The 16,923-nt window shown below is 43.9% G+C and overlaps 1 long non-coding RNA gene across 1 annotated transcript; it reads right to left on the minus strand.

The window, feature by feature from the left end:
• Window positions 1-13,183: 13,183 nt before the first annotated feature.
• Window positions 13,184-14,250, minus strand: LOC145110214 (uncharacterized). Its single transcript, XR_013709599.1, has 5 exons — window positions 14,198-14,250; window positions 14,037-14,104; window positions 13,892-13,953; window positions 13,748-13,797; window positions 13,184-13,602 (listed from the first exon to the last, which is right to left on the minus strand). It is a non-coding gene; the product is annotated as an uncharacterized LOC145110214 (long non-coding RNA).
• Window positions 14,251-16,923: the final 2,673 nt, after the last annotated feature.

The raw sequence follows: 16,923 nt of genomic DNA on the forward strand, positions 1-16,923 counted from the left end.
TAAAACAAGCTCATATGGCACATGGAACCTTTCATGGGTGCAAAAGCAACCCAAATCTGCCTAGTGACTCTTTGAATGATGTCATTCAGAAGCTCAAACCCCCAACCACGTTTGCAAACATGGTTGGCTACCAAAATGGCTCATAAAAGCCCTAAATCTTCCCAAAGAGGGATCTAACAAATGAAAGAGCAAGGTATAGACTTTATACCTTCTGAAGACTGCAAATGATGCTCACAACTGAATCCCTCTAGCCTCCTCTTGATCCTTCAAGCTTTTCCTTCTTCCTTGAACCACAAAATCACCAAGATCACTCTAAATGCCTTAAAACTCTTCAATAACGGCTAGGGTTTGCTATGGGGGTCTTCTGGGAGTAAATGGGACGAAGGAGGCCGAGTTAAGGTGTTTAAATAGGGTGCACACCCCTGGATTAGGGTTTTTGTCCAAACAGGGTCTACTCGCCGAGTCCGGGGACCCGACTCGCCGAGTACATCACTTAAACCCCGCGTCCCATCCCGCTTCTACTCGGCGAGTTGGTCCTTCAACTCGCCGAGTCCAAGACCCAAAATGCTAAACATTTAAAGATTTGATAAAAGAATACGCACCAAGAACCAGGTGTTACAGAATGAGATGCTTAAATAGGGTGCAATCCCTTAAATTAGGGTTTTGTCCAGTCAGGGCCTACTCGTCGAGTCTGGCTGCCGACTCGTCGAGTAGGTCATTAAACTCCCAGGTCCAAGTCGCTCCTACTCGTCGAGTTGGCCATCAACTCGCCGAGTTCTAGGCGAAAAAAATGAATAATACTTGAACGAAATTCATACCAGGAACCAGGTGCTACCAATCTCCCCCACTTATCTTAGACTTCGTCCTTGAAGTCTGCTGCTCGGTCCTAAATAACCTCTGGATAATGCTCCATCATCTCGTCCACCGGCTCCCACGTCCACTCCGAGCCCTTTCGGTGTTGCCACTGCACCTTTACCGGCTCCACCCTCTTGTTCCTCAGGTCCTTCGACTTCCTGTCGAGGATCGCCACTGGTCGCTCGATGTAGTTCAGACTGTCATCAACCTGAATATCCTCCAGAGGCACCACCGTCGAATCGTCTACCAGGCATTTCCGCAACTGGAAGACATGAAATGTGCTATGAATCTGACTGAGTTCGGCTGGCAGATCCAACCTATATGCCACCTTGCCCACCCGGGCTACAACCCTGAAAGGTCCAATGTACCTGGGGCCCAACTTGCCCCATTTCCTGAATCGGATGACGACTTTCCAAGGCGACACCTTCAAGAGGACCATATCCCCGACCTGGAACTCCAGGTCTGATCGGCGCTTGTCGGCGTAATTCTTCTGCCGACTCTGCGCAGTCTGAAGCCTGCTCCTAACTTGCTGAATCCTCTCTGTCGTCTTAAGCACCGCTTCGGTGCTCCCCATGACCCTCTGGCCCACCTCACCCCAACATATAGGGGTCATGCACTTCCTCCCGTATAACATCTCAAAGGGAGGACGATCAATACTCGTGTGATAGCACAGCTAATGGTAGATAGGTATCCCAGCTACCACCGAAATCTAGCACACACGCCCGCAGCATATCTTCCAAAGTCTGGATGGTCCGCTCGCTCTGACCATCCGTCTACGGGTGAAATGCGGTGCTAAAGTTAAGACGAGTACCCAACTCGTCGTGGAATTTCTTCCAGAACCTGGAAGTAAACCGCACATCCCTGTCGGAAATCACAGAGACTGGCACTCCATGCCGAGCCACCACCTCTCGAATGTAAATGTCGGCCAGCTTCTCGGCCGATATACTCTCCTGGATCGGTATAAAATGGGCGCTCTTGGTCAACCGATCCACGATGACCCATATGGAATCCACTCCCCACGCGGTCCTGGGAAGTTTGGTGATGAAGTCTATGGTAATATCTTCCCATTTCCACATGGGAATATCCAGCGGCTGCATCTTGCCGTGTGGCCTCTGGTGCTCGGCCTTGACCTTCCTGCAGGTCAAGCACCGCTCCACATACCATGCTACGTCCCGCTTCATGCAGGGCCACCAATAGTCAAGACGAAGATCCCTATACATCTTCGTCGCTCCGGGATGAATAGAAAACCTAGATTTGTGCGCCTCCTCCATCAATATCTGATGCACGCCTCCATGATAGGGGACCCACACCCTACGGGGAAGGGTCAACAACCCTCGACTATCATAGTCGAAGGAGGAAACCTAACCCACAATACGCTCGCTCTTCCGGTGTTCCTCCTTCATTGCCTCCTGTTGGGCCTCTCAGATCCGCTCCAACAGCGGTGCCACCACGGTCATCCTCATACGGATACCCCTGATCGGCGCTGTCTTGCGGCTAAGCACGTCGGCCACAACGTTGGCCTTTCCCGGATGGTAGAGGATCTCGCAATCATAATCCTTTACCACATCAAGCCACCGACGCTGCCTCATATTCAGATTCGGCTGGTCCATGAGATACCTCAGGCTCTTGTGGTCCGTGTAGATGGTACAACGAACCCCATAGAGGTAATGACGCCAAATCTTGAGACCAAAAACAACAGCCCCCAGCTCCAAATCATGCGTCGGATAATTCGCCTCGTGAGGCTTCAGCTGCCTCGAAGCGTAAGCAATAACATGTCCTCTCTGCATCAAAACTGCACCCAAACCCGAGATGGACGCATCGAAGTATACTATAAAATCCTCCACGCCCTCTGGTATGGCTAAGATCGGCGCCTCACACAATCTCTGTCTCAGTGTCTCGAACGCTGACTGTTGCTCAGGCCCCCTACGAAAGACTACGACCTTCTTTGTTAGCCGAGTCAAAGGTACGACTATCTTGGAGAAATCCTGGATGAATCTCCGATAATAGCCGACTAATCCCAGGAAACTCCGAATCTCAGATGGAGACTTCGGAACCTCCCATCTCATCACGGCCTCCACCTTGGCCGGGTCGACCAGAATACCGTTCTGGTTGACAAGGTGCCCAAGAAACTGCACCTCGTGCAACCAGAACTCGCACTTGGAGAACTTGGCGTACAAGCTCTCCCTCCTCAGAGTATCCAAAACCTCTCGCAGATGCTCCTCATGCTGCTCCTGTGTCTTGGAGTAGACCAGGATATCATCAATAAAAACTATCATAGACCGATCAAACATCGGTCTGCACACGCGGTTCATGAGATCCATGAACGCGTCAGGAGCATTGGTGAGCCCGAAAGGCATCACCACGAACTCATAATGGCCATAACGCGTCCGAAATGCAGTCTTCTGCACATCCTCCTCTCGGACCCTCATCTGATGATAACCTGAACGCAAATCAATCTTGGAGAACCAAGATGCTCCCTGTAGCTGGTCAAAGAGGTCATCGATCCTCGGGAGTGGTTAACGGTTCTTCACCGTTACCTTATTCATCTCCCGATAGTCTATACATATCCGATGCGACCCATCCTTCTTCTTTACAAACAGAATCGGGGCTCCCCAGGGCGAACTGCTCGGTCTAATGAATCCCTAGTCTAACAGCTCCTGCAGTTGTGTAGACAACTCCTGCATCTCAGAAGGAGCCAACCGATACGGTGCCTTGGCTATCGGAGCCGCACCAGGGACTAGGTCAATCCTGAACTCCACCTGCCTCTCCGGAGGTATCCCGGGCAACTCCTCGGGGAATACATCCGCAAACTCTCTCACTACTGGCACATCACCCACCGTCGCCCTTCCCGTCTCCCGGGTGTCCATAACATAGGCGACGTATCCTGCGCAACCCTACTGAAGGTAGCGCTTAGCCCTCGCTGCCGAACATAAAGCTGGTCCTCGCCGTGGCCTCTAGCCCTGAATCACCAGCTCTCCCCCACTTGGGATCCTGATCCGAACCAACTGTTGCGCACAGTCAATCACTTCCCCATTGGGGCTTAGCCAATCCATACCAATAATAACCTTGTTCCCCCTCAACGGTATGGGAACCAAATCCACTAGATAACGCTCTGCTAACAACCTCAAAACACAATCCCGGAAGACCTCTGATGCTCGCACAGACCGGTCGTCCGCAATCTCGACCTCTAGAGGGCACTCCAACATGCCCGAGGACTCAGGAAACTTCTTGCTAAGTGCAAGGGAAACAAACGATCGGGTAGCACCCGAATCGAACAACACCTGAACTGGGATACCGTTCACATGGAACGATCCTAAATAAGACATATCATATGGCACATCAATATCACAAGGAACATAAAGTAAAGGCTAGAGGGAAGAAATCATACCCGTTACCACATAGGGTGCGGCGCGTGCCTCCTCTGTAGTCAACTGGAAGGCTCGGCTCCTCACCACTGGAGCCTCTGACTTGCCCTACCAACCATCCGTAATCCGCAGGGTTGCTGGAGTTGGCGCCTTCACTGGCGCTGCTGCTGTCAACTAGGGGCAATTGGCCCTCTTATGGCCCCTATGGCTGCAGTGGAAACACAACAACTTGGATTTCTGAATAGTGGGTGCAGGGGCGGTACAATCCTTGCTGAAATGCACCAACTTGCCGCACTTATAGCAGCCCGACGATCCCAACCTGCACGCTCCCTCATGTGACTTGCCGCATTTCCTGCAGCGGCCTCGGCCCTGCTGGCCTTTTGGCGCAACGTCTGATCCCTTGGGCTTCTTCCCCGAAGCCCTAGTCACCTGTCCCTCCTCGGCCTTCCTCTTCCGGATGTGCTCCAGGTCAATCTCCCTCTCCCTTGCCCTGGCAATAATGGAATCCAGGGTAGGGTAAGCTGAAAAACTGACATGCTCCCGAATGTCGGCTCGCAGCATGTCATGGTAGCGGGTCCTCCTCATATCCTCGTCTCCCGCATACTGCGGCACCAGTAACGCCCTCTCCCGGAACTTGGCGGTGATCTCCGCCACTGTCTCCGTCGTCTGTCTCATATCCAGGAAATCCCGGGCCAACTGTTGGAACTCCACCGCAGGCGCGAACTCAGCTCTAATCCGGGTCACAAAATCTGGCCATGACATAGCCTCAATAGTTGAGGCTCCCAGAGATTCACGAACCGACTCCCACCAATCCCTGGCCCGGTCTCTCAAGCATCCTGCTGCATATCGTACCTTCGACCCCTCGGGGCAGAAGCTAGTCAACTGTGCAGACTCAATGTCTGCAATCCATCGCCTGGCAGCAATGGGGTCCTTCGCCCCATGGAAATCCGGTGCACCACTACCCCTAAAGTCCTTAAAGGACAGTGTGCGTGATCCTGACTGGCTGATCGCCATGTCACTCCTGAACGCCCTGAGACGATCCTCCATCAACCCTACTATCCCTTCTTTGATCGACCCAAACATATCTGGGGTCGCATCAAGGATGCCTCTAGTGATCTCTGATGCGATGAACTCGCGTAGCCTCTCATCCACTGGCTCGGAACCTGAACCCGAACCTGATCCCTCTCCTGAACTGCCAACTGCTGGCCTAGGGCGTAGTACCACCATTCTGAAAACACATAATGGCAATCGTCAGAAATACTGATATATCTAGAGGGATCACATCTACCATAAGTTTCCTGGTCTCGTCTCAGCCTTCCTCGATTCGAGTACGGATCCTCTGCTTTCGGTAGTACGGGCCCATACTACCTTCCACATCTATCCGTACTTTCCTCAAGAACTGCCTTGACTCCACCAAGTCCCTTCTACCGCTACTGATCTCTGCTATTCTCTTCCTAGGCTTGCCCTAGGGTAATCACCAACCCAAACTCAGTCCTCAGCTACTGAAGGTATCCTCATAATGCCAATTAGCCACTATCTGAATACCATTACATGTGACGAGGCTCAGATAATCCTTCGAGTAAAGGACTCGTCCCTATAACGGTTAGACTCAAACAAGAGCTGCGCAATAGGGCCAAATCCAGCACTCTGAGATTATTCAACCCTGATCACGTGTGACTTAACGTATTCACCTAATGGCTAACTCTTATCACTCAGAGTCCCACAAAGCACAAAGCAAGTAGCATTCAGACGAAAGGGACACCTAACCACATAACCCAATCATACTGCTCTATCCTCTACTCAGGAATCTATACTAGCATGCAATTCATAAGGCTCATACACATATAACAGGCACATAAGGCATCCTCCTAGATCCTTAGCCCTAATCTAGCATGCAGTTCTAATAAGCATATCATAATATAACTCGTATGGGTATTTTGGGGTACTTACTTGAGCTCGGCCGGTCGCGCACATCACACACCTTGTTCTTTCTTAAAACTCTTTAACTTAGATTTTAGAAAACCATTTCCTTTGTAAAAAAAAATCTTTTAATCCCTCGGTTTGAGTCCAGACACTCCCGAGGGTGTGTCCGAATCCCTCAAACCAGGGCTCTGATACCAACTTGTAACATCCCATTTTCCTTGTCCAAAAATTTCGATTTATACATAACAACGTAGAAAACATTCAAAAGAAAATATCATGAAGTCATGTCATTTCGTAAAAACCATAATCTCATGTCTCAAAATCATATCATAAAAGTAGTGACAATGTCAGAGTACAATCCCAAGAAATCACATAGTGCGGAATCCAATGTGTGTATGATGTGCAGCTACCGCGCCGGCTCCTTCCCCTTCGCTGAAGAGGTACTTGAAACAAAACTGAAAACTGTAAGCACGAAGCTTAGTGAGTTCCCCCATCGTACCGCATACCATACAATCACATAACATACATATACTGTCAGGCATATCTGGGTGCCCGACCTACCCCGTCGGTCCTCTCGACCGGATACTGCCTAGCATATCTGGGTGCTGGCCTCCCCTTCGGTCTTCTCGACCGGATACTGGGGACTATTTCACCCCACTACTACTACCACATAACATGTAACACATAATCATATTCTTCCTAGCATGGCTGGGTATGGCTACCCACCCTTCGGCCCTATCGACCGGAAATCTTGGGGACTATCTCCCCTACTTGCTAACATCATATCATACTAGAACATAGCATATCAGGTGGTATCAAACCTAGATGAATATCACAAAGACAATCATCTAACATACGACTCCTACTAGTGGGCCGGCATTGTGGCCGTAGACCCACCGCTACTGGAAAGTAACTCACCTCGCAAGGCTGACTGCTGAAAAGCTGATCGGCAAATGTCTGACTGCTGCTCCGGTGATCCTCCGGCTATAAAACCATAAAACACTTAATCAGACACTGATAACTACTCTTAGGGTAAAATGACTATTTTACCCCTGACCAAGTCAAAGTCAAAGTCAACCTCCAGTTGACCTGACTCGTCGAGTTGGGCCGCCAACTCGTCGAGTCCCTATCCTTTCATCCGACCTTCCTCAAGCTCCTACTCATCGAGTTTGGCAACGACTCGATGAGTTTTCCTTCTAAAACATCCTCAAGTGAACCTTCATCCGACTCGCCGAGTTGTATGAACAACTCGTCGAGTTCACCTTCATCCTTTGAACATGTCCAGTCTGCGACTCGCCGAGTTGTATGAACAACTCGTCGAGTTCATCTTCGAACGTTGGGAGATTGCCTTGGACTCGCCGAGTCTGTTCATACACTCGCCGAGTCCTATGATCCCCAGGACTATGGCTAAGTCCAATGCGTTGGGTCATTCCCCCGGACCCCTCTAAGACCACTCTAACACTCACTGGGTTCCTTAGAACCATAACAGAAAAGGGAAGTCAAGCCATGGACTCGCCGAGTCCCAAGAACGACTCGCCAAATCGAGAATGACCAAGTCTTATTTCTCGATTTCTGACGTACAACACTTGACCAAAAGATAGATCTAAGCTTCTAGGATCGATCTAGCACGTAAAGTTACAAACTTTACGTGCATGCATGGGACTATGAGCTCAAATGGCCCTAAATGAGACTCTTATGTTGCATGGGGCTCTCTAAGGCTCCAAAATCAGCCCCTTTCTGCCTTGTAACCCCTCAAAGACCATGGATCTGAAGTCTTAGCCCCCAACCATGCTTGCACTCTTGGTTGGTCACCAAGAATGGCTCCTAAAAGCCCTAAATCACCCCAAAAAGGGATCTAACACATGAAAGAGCAAGGTATCAACTTTATACCTCCAAAGAACTGCAGAGGGTGCACAAACTCGAACTTCTCTGGCCTCCTCTTGATTCTTCAAGCCTTTCTCTTCCTTCTTATGTTACAAAATCACCAAAAACCACCATAAAGGCCTTAGATCTTTACACAAACGATTAGGGTTTGATATGGAGAATTCTGAGAGAAATAGGGACGAAGGGAGGCTGAATGAGATGCTTAAATAGGGTGTAATCCCTTAAATTAGGGTTTTGTCCAGTTAGGGCCTACTCGTCGAGCCTGGCTGCCGACTCGTCGAGTAGGTCATTAAACTCCCGGGTCCAAGTCGCTCCTACTCGTCGAGTTGGCCATCAACTCGCCGAGTTCTAGGCAAAAAAATTGAATAATACTTGAACGAAATTCATACCAGGAACCGGGTGCTACAATTGGGATATCTACAGGCCCTCCGATTTCCTTAAAATAAGAATGGGCTTTACTTTTTCGGCCTCTGTAGACTTTTGCAAGACTCGAATCAATGCTCCATAATAATTGTGCACGCTCCGGATCCAAGTAAACCTTATCCAAATCAAACTTATTCCACAAATACAAAAAGTTTGTTAATTAAATAACAATCACAACTAAACTTAAAATATTATCCAAGTTACATTTAGATGCACAACTGTCGCATTCCTTAACAGGGGGGCGGGGGGACATTGTCCCAACCAGATACGTTGAAAGGGACGTTGTTCCACAAGTACATCCCAATTTCATGTGTGAACCAATTGGCAGGCTTCCTGACAGGGGAATATGTGATCTCCCTATCGAAATTCAAATCCACGGTCTTTCCCTTGTTTGCCCTTATCCACTTTCCTAGCTCTATATTCTTTGACAAGCCCCTTATTTTCTTTGGAAGCTCGACTGAAAAAATACAATTAAAAATATTAGTCACGATAACTTATAATAAATTAATGAAAATAGCTAATAAATATATCATAATAAAACTTACCATCCTGTTCATGCTGCCTGCAACCAAAGCCTCCTGGAGGTGGTGGATCCCCAGCTTCATCACCTCCATGACCAAGGCCCATAACATCGGCCATCATAACAAAGAATATCGCCCACGTAAACCTCATATGTAGCATGCAAAATTAAAAGATGTACAATATACAAATACAAGATGAATAAAAGTTAGTTACAAAACAATTTATGATTATGAATAACTATATTTCTTATAACTGTATTTAATATCTAAATTAATAATAGAAAATTTAATTAAATAGTTTTACAAAACAATTTATGATTATGAATAATTTTAAAACTAAAATACCACATAAATATTAAATTTGATTTGAAAATTACTCTTTGTAATATACACACTTTGTGTTTCACACATTACATACATAAATACACGCATTATACATACAAATACACATAAACATTTTCCTACACATATTCATTATAGCATCATACTTATTTTCTATTATAGCAACCTAATTTTTTTCATTTTTTCCATACATACAAATCACATATATAATTTCAAAACTCATACACATACACCAACACAAATAATACACATACAAATAACACATAAAAACAATTTCGGCGACAATTCCGATAAGAATTCCAAATTCCAAATAATAACCATACAAATAACACACAAAAAAATACAAATCAGATATATAATTTCAAAAGTCATGAAAAAGAACCTGTGCTAGTGTAATTTAGAGATTTTCCGGTAAGAAATCCAATTTTCCGGCAACAATTTCGGCAACAGATCCGACAGAACTAGATTTTCTGACAGGGGTTCTAAAAACCTTTAATTAAACACTTAAAACTAGTAAGGAAAACTCCAAAACAGAAGTTGAATAGAAAATAAGAGAGAAATCGGACCTTAAATCGAACTTTTGTCGCCAGAAATGAGTGTGGTCGCCGGTAATAATGGAGCTCCACTGGTGGCCGACGGTAATGGTTGCCGGAGACGAGTCCTGTGGCGCAAACGAGGTCGTCGGACGAGGTGACGTGGTGCAGTCGCCGGTAATCGCCGGAGGATTGAAAGGAAGCAGAACGAACAGGAAAGTGACGAAGTGGGTGGGGGGGAGGGTTATCTGCGACGCGTATCAACGGCGACGGGTATTAGCGGCGACGCTAGAGTTTTAGCGGCGACAATACGTTATTAGTGGCGACACCCCTGGAGGGAAAATACAGCGCCCTTTTTCCTCATTTCCCACCGTTGGATGAAAAGCAGATCGAACGGACAGGGTTGATTTGACGCGTATCGACACTGTAGCAGTATTAGCGGCAACACAAGCTATTAGCGGCAACATGTAACGCGTCAATTACATGTCGTCGCTAATGCTGGTATTTCTTGTAGTGACGTACTTAACCCTAACTTATTGTGTGTGTGTGTGTGTTTAGAGAGGCAAAATAAAGGGGAGAACCGAGAGAGAAGTGATGGGAAAAACGCAACCACAACGGTAAATAACAATGCGGAATAATACTTCGTTTGACTAAACTATTCCCGTCTTGAATGAACCTTTTAGGATGCAAACAAATAGGATAATTTCACTTGCAACAAATCAGCCCCAATGCAAGTTATATGATCAATATAATCAACTAAAAAACAGTAAGTAATCAATCAATACGAGACACCAAAATTTTAGCGTGGAAACCTCTCAAGAAAAGAGAGTAAAACCAATGTTTTAAAAACCGGTTTTTTAGTTGAACCGGTATGGTGACCGGTTCACGGTTCAACCGGTTTAACCGGTTCGACCGCCGGGTGAACCGGTTTCTATAGTTTTCATGTTTTTTTTTTCTATTTTCCTACACATACATACATATATAAATTATGAATTTGATATTTACAAGTTCAAACATTAAAAATACACATAAAAATACGTTGTAGATGAATCCAAATACATTAGAATAACACATAACCATAAGTTTTAGTGTTTATATCAATCTATATACGTCAAAAAGAAAATAAAATATAATACCGAAACGAAATATAGTTTTAGATGGATACAAACACATCAAAAAACTTTATAACATTTACCATATGTTTTTATTTAGAGAAAACTAAATAGATTTGAAAAAAATCACCAAAGTTTATTATGTAAAATAGTTCTTTTTCATGTGTTTTTATTCGGTTTAACCGGTTCAACCGGTTTATTTTGACCGGTTCAACCGGGTTTTTTTAAAAACCGGCTGGTTCAATCCGGTTCAGAAATCAATGTAAAACCGGTGATAGTTGAACCGCTCCATCTTCCGGTTCCCGGTCCAACAGGTTCGACCGGCCGGTTCAAACCGGTTTTTAAAACATTGAGTAAAACCACGGGACTACTAGAGCCGCTTCAAATCCACTATCACCAATATTTGAGCAATACAAAATCTTCTCTAGATGTACTGGAGGCATACAATAATCATCATATACTTGGAACTAAATCACATCAAGCATATGGAATCAAATAACAAGGAGAAAAGAAGAAGATCACCAAAAACGTTCCTGATTTCCAGCAGCAAACAGAAGCGACGATTCCTGAGTCTCTGGAGCTGATCTCGATAATTCAACCGTTGGATGTAAAGGCCTCGATGTTGGGAAGCTGCTGTACAAAAATGAAAGAAATCGGACCGTTGGATCTCCGGAAAACGACGGAACACTGAAGGTGTGTCCAGAAAAACGGAAATTGAAGAAACCCTTGATTTCTCTCTTTTGCTCTCTCTATTGCTCTTGGTGGCTGAGAATTTTTGTGTTTTAGAAATTAGGGCATGTAACACATATATATACATGGGCCAAATAAGTGGGTTTTCCTCATGGGCTAAAAAACTCAATAGAAAACCCAACAAATCTCCCCCTTTTTGGCCTATGAGGAAGAGTTCGTCATCCCGGCGATCGAGCAACATATCTTCAACTTCTCCCTTGCTAAAGCTTTAGTCAACATATCGGAACCATTATCATCAGTATGAACTTTCTCAAGTTCAAACAAGTTGTCTTCAAGAGCATCTCTAATCCAATGATACCTCACATCGATATGTTTTGTTTTTTTGTGAAACATAGAATTCTTAGCAAGGTGAATGGCACTTTGATTATCACAAAGAACCACGTAGAGTTTTTGTATAAATCCAAGCTCTTGCATAAATCTTTTTAGCCACAATAACTCTTTGCATGCTTCTGTTGCTACCATATACTCAGCCTCAGTTGTGGACAGGGCAACATACTTTTGCAGTCTTGACTGCCATGACACAGCTTCCCCTGCAAAAGTCATCAAATATCCAGAGGTGGATTTCATGTTGTCCTTATTTCCTGCTATATCATAATCTGTATAACCAACAAGTATAGGTGCTCCATTTCCAAATGTTATACCCAATTTGGAAGTACCATGTAGATATCTGAAAATCCACTTAACTGCTTCCCAATGCTTCTTTCCCGGATTTGACAGAAACCGACTAACAACACCAACTTTATGGGAAATATCTGGCCTTGTACACACCATTGCATACATCAAACTTCCAACGGCTGATGCATATGGAACTCTATCCATCTCTTCAATCTCCTTCTTAGTAGAAGGGCAATCTCTATCAGTTAGCTTAAAGTTGGTAGTTAGAGGCGAACTAACCACTTTAGCTTTATCCATGTTGAATCTGCAAAGCACCTTCTTAATGTATTGCTCTTGTGACATATGCAACTTCTTTGAAGCTCTATCTTTAGTAATCCAAATGCCAAGAATCTGTTTTGCCGGCCCCAAGTCTTTCATAGCAAAAGACTTGCTCAATTGTTTCTTCAGCTGAACAATTCTCTCTGCATTCTTGCCAACAATCAACATATCATCAACATAAAGCAACAAAATGATGAAATCATCATCACCAAACCTCTGGAAGAAAACACAGTGATTTGAAGTAGTCTTGCGGTAGCCTTGCTCACCCATGACTGACTCAAATTTCTTGTACCACTGTCTTGGTGCTTGCTTCAACCCATAAAGACTTTTCTGAAGCCTACACACATAGTCTTCTTTGCCAAAAACATCAAATAACATTAAAATACCATAGTTATACAATTTCAAACCAAACGTTAACATTTAAATACAAAAAACATCAAATAAATATACAATCAAAAACCAAACATTAACATTAAAATACCAAAGTTAAGTATTGATTGATATTTGATTTCAAAGTATAATGTACGATAATTCTAAATTTCCTCTCATATTTTGCATTTCCGCATAAATCTTCTCCATTGCTTCATATCTTGCATCCGAAAGAAGGATCAGAATGGAATTGGATTTCCGATTCCTGTTAAATTCCATTGAACTAGGCGAACCAAGTACCAATTACTTTTTCCTGCAATGGAAGGCGACTTGGTCATTGTTGGAAGCATTTGTTGCAAGCAGAGCCTTTCTGTTGCTAGAAAGGAGATTAGTGTCTACTCATTTGAAACCAAATGTTGGACTGTAATGGAATTGAATTCCGATTCGGACCAAATAGTAATTGGTAATACATGTTGGTGAAAGAAAATACTGTGTTTAGGAACTGGTGTTCAGAAATTGTCTTCTCTTCTGGGATTTGATCCTTTGAACATTTGTGTTGACCATTATGAACCATCTACCACACCAAAACTGACTGCACATTTAGCATTTATAAAAATGAATGTAAGATTTTTAATTAGGAAGGAAATTATAGAACTACCCTTATTTATCAGAACAACTGCACATATTATTTAAAGTTTATATTCATCATAGATTATTTCATAAAACATAACAAGTACCTGGCATCGATCATTTCGAGGAGCTGGTTATGATATTTTATGCTCAAAACCTACATATAAATGGAGTCATTGACTAGTCAACTCAACGATCTTTTACAAAAAAGTGGAGTTATATTTTATGTCAAAAAAAGGGAAAGAACTTACATGAACATTGGCAGTAGACTTTGGTACAAAGAAGGATTTAACTGTGTTGGGAACCATGGATCCTAAACAAAATTTATTAAAATTAAGGTCAGAAATTGACAAATTTTATTAAAGTTAAGTAAAGCAGCAGCCTACCCTACCCTACCTGACAGATGCAGCACATATCATTTCATCACCCTTTCCAATAAGCCACTATAGTTTATGTGTTTTGATCTACAAAAAATTGCAAAGCATTAACAAATTCAGACATCAACTTAATGTGTAAAAAAAGTAACAGAGTATGTAATATGTATAGCTTAAACTTACCCACAATTGTAAACAACATTATGAATTAAGTTGATCCCACTTCTCCTGTCAAGACCATGAATAAAGCAGTCATCCATGGATGAATCATCTTTCTGATCAATGAATAAAATACCATGGGAATACAAAAAATAGTGTAAAATGTTCTTAAACTTACCCACATTCTTTGTTCCTGCATTAATCGTGAGTCATATAACAGTTTTTATAAAAGAAAAATACATTAAAGAAAAAACACAATTCTCACCCATGCAAGCAAAAGTACTAATCGTGAGCCAATGATTTCAAGATTCCATCTCTCACTAAAAATGTTGTCTAACTTCAGTACTAACAGTTACCTCCATGTAACCACCTCTTTTCCCACATTCACCATGATACCATTAAAAAAAACGATTTTTATATAAATTCAACAATTTGAATTTACGTCATTAATCTTTTTGTAACATCCAGACTTCCAGGGACATTATCGTGTATGTTAATCTTGAGATTTAAGGAGGGACTCGACGAGTTGAAGGACCAACTCGCCGAGTCGAGTCGAGTTAATCGCGTGAAATTAATGAATGGACTCGACGAGTCAGAGGAGGGACTCGCCGAGTAGGTGCTGGGCAGAGAAACCCTAATTTCCTGGGTTTGAGACCTATTTAAAGGAACTTATAGCCTCATTTGCGGCTACCCTTCCTTGAGAGCAAACCCTAAACGTGTATGGAGAGCCATGAGAGTCTTAGAAGCTAAAACTTGGAGTAAACTAGTGCATCTCTTGAGGAGAAGAGGAGACCACCCATCAAGGGAGCTAGAGAATCAGTGGATCTGGTGTAACTTCGTGCAAGGGCTTGAGTAAGAGGTAAAAGCTTGCACCTTTCTTGTTGTTTTGCTTAGATCTTGTAGATATGGAAGATTAGGGTTTCTTCCACCATTGTTGGGACTTTGTATGCATAAGGTCTCTCATGAGGCCTAGACTTCAGATCTGGACCTTGTGAGGTCCAGAGAGTCCAAAGATTATAGCTTTAGTTAACCATAGAAGAGTTATTGTGGTTAATCATCCTTGTTAGAGTTATATTGGCATTATGAGCTTTATATGTCATGTTTAAACGTAAAGCTTGCAGCTTTACGTGACATTCGACCCTCAGGATAGTAGATCTAGTGTTTGGGGTGATGGATCTGCCTTAAATCGTCTGAATGAACATTTGGTCTGAATGAACTCGCCGAGTCGATGAGCCGACTCGACGAGTTGGTTAGGGTTTGTCCCGAGGAACCGAATCAGGCGACAGCTCGACGAGTTGGGGGTCAACTTGACGAGCTGAGCTGGACTGTCACGGGATTTCTGAGGAAAGTAAGTGGACTCGACGAGTCGCAAGGGTGCACTCGGCGAGTCGGGTCAAACATGGAGTGTTGACTCGAGTTTGACTTCTGTTAACTTTGGGACTTTGACCAACATAAGTAGTAGAGACCATGGAGGGGTAAAATGGTCTTTTATCCACTTCAAAGAGTTAAAGAGAGGAAGAATAGCCTTCGGTCATTAGAGTTGTGATTAGAGTATCACTTAGAGATATTCATCCATTGTGTTAGGTGGAGGCTAGTTCGAGATTCGGGAGCGGGGTATTTACTTGCTGCTGGTCAGGTGAGTCTTATCACTATACTTTACCTTGAGTGGTAAGTAGAGTTATATGACAGAGTATTTTGTATGCTATGTATATGATGTGTTGCACTGCATTATTTCTATGTGATTTATGTTGTGTGTATTCCAGAGTTTACAGAGTTAGGACCGGAAGGTCCACAGAGTTAGGACCAGAGGGTCCACAGAGTTAGGACCGGAGGGTCCACAGAGTTAGGGCCAGTGGGCCCACAGAGTTATAGCCTCGAGTGGCTAATATGTGCTATATGTGGTATTTTGGGGAACTCACTAAGCTTTGTGCTTACAGTGTTATGTGTTATGTGTTTCAGGTTTTCTCAGGATCGCGGGACGGCACCGGCTTGATTGTACACACCAGAGAAAGAGTTGTATTTTGAGGATCCTGGATTATTAATGGAGTTGTGCTTGTATTTGAATAAACGAGATTTCTATACAATATGTTATGAAAAGTATGCGATTTTGAAATAAAAAAATTTGTTTGAAAAATTACGATGTTACAAGTTGGTATCAGAGCCTTGGTTTGAGAGATTCGGATGCACCTTCGGGCGTATCTGAACTCAAACTGAGGATTTGAGGAAGTTTTTCATAAAAGAAACAATTTTTCTAAAAAGAGTAAAAGATTTTTGAGAAAATCAGAACGGAGCAGTGTGTACGATCAGCCAGCGCTCGAACGGTGATTTCCCAAAATACCTTTACATTATGTGTTATGAGATACTATGTGATATGCTATGCATGCTAGAGATAGGCTAGGTATTTCATATTTTAGGACTAGAGTGGCCTGATTTGTGATGCCTTAGCCTAGAAGTTGCTGTTATATGTGATGTGCCTCGAGTATGTGCTGAGTATGAGTATCCAACAGGAATCCTTTTAGAGAGGGATCTGAGTAGAGGAGTAATCTAGAAGAGATACCTAGATGAGCATTTGAGGAGCCTACTGAGAGAGTAGTCAGATGCCCGCGTGGGGTAAAGTTGCTTGAGTTCGGTGATATCTTTTGAGTATGAGGAGAGCAAGTGGGTAATAACCTAGAGTGGTTTTACATGTTGGTAGAGGTTATTCGATGCCCGAATGCTGCTTGCTTCTGCTTCGTGCTTTGTGGAACTCT

The sequence above is a fragment of the Lactuca virosa genome, chromosome 1, assembly GCF_052849685.1.
Source record: "Lactuca virosa cultivar CGN04683 chromosome 1, Lactuca_virosa_CGN04683_v6, whole genome shotgun sequence".
NCBI classification, from domain to species: domain Eukaryota; kingdom Viridiplantae; phylum Streptophyta; class Magnoliopsida; order Asterales; family Asteraceae; genus Lactuca; species Lactuca virosa.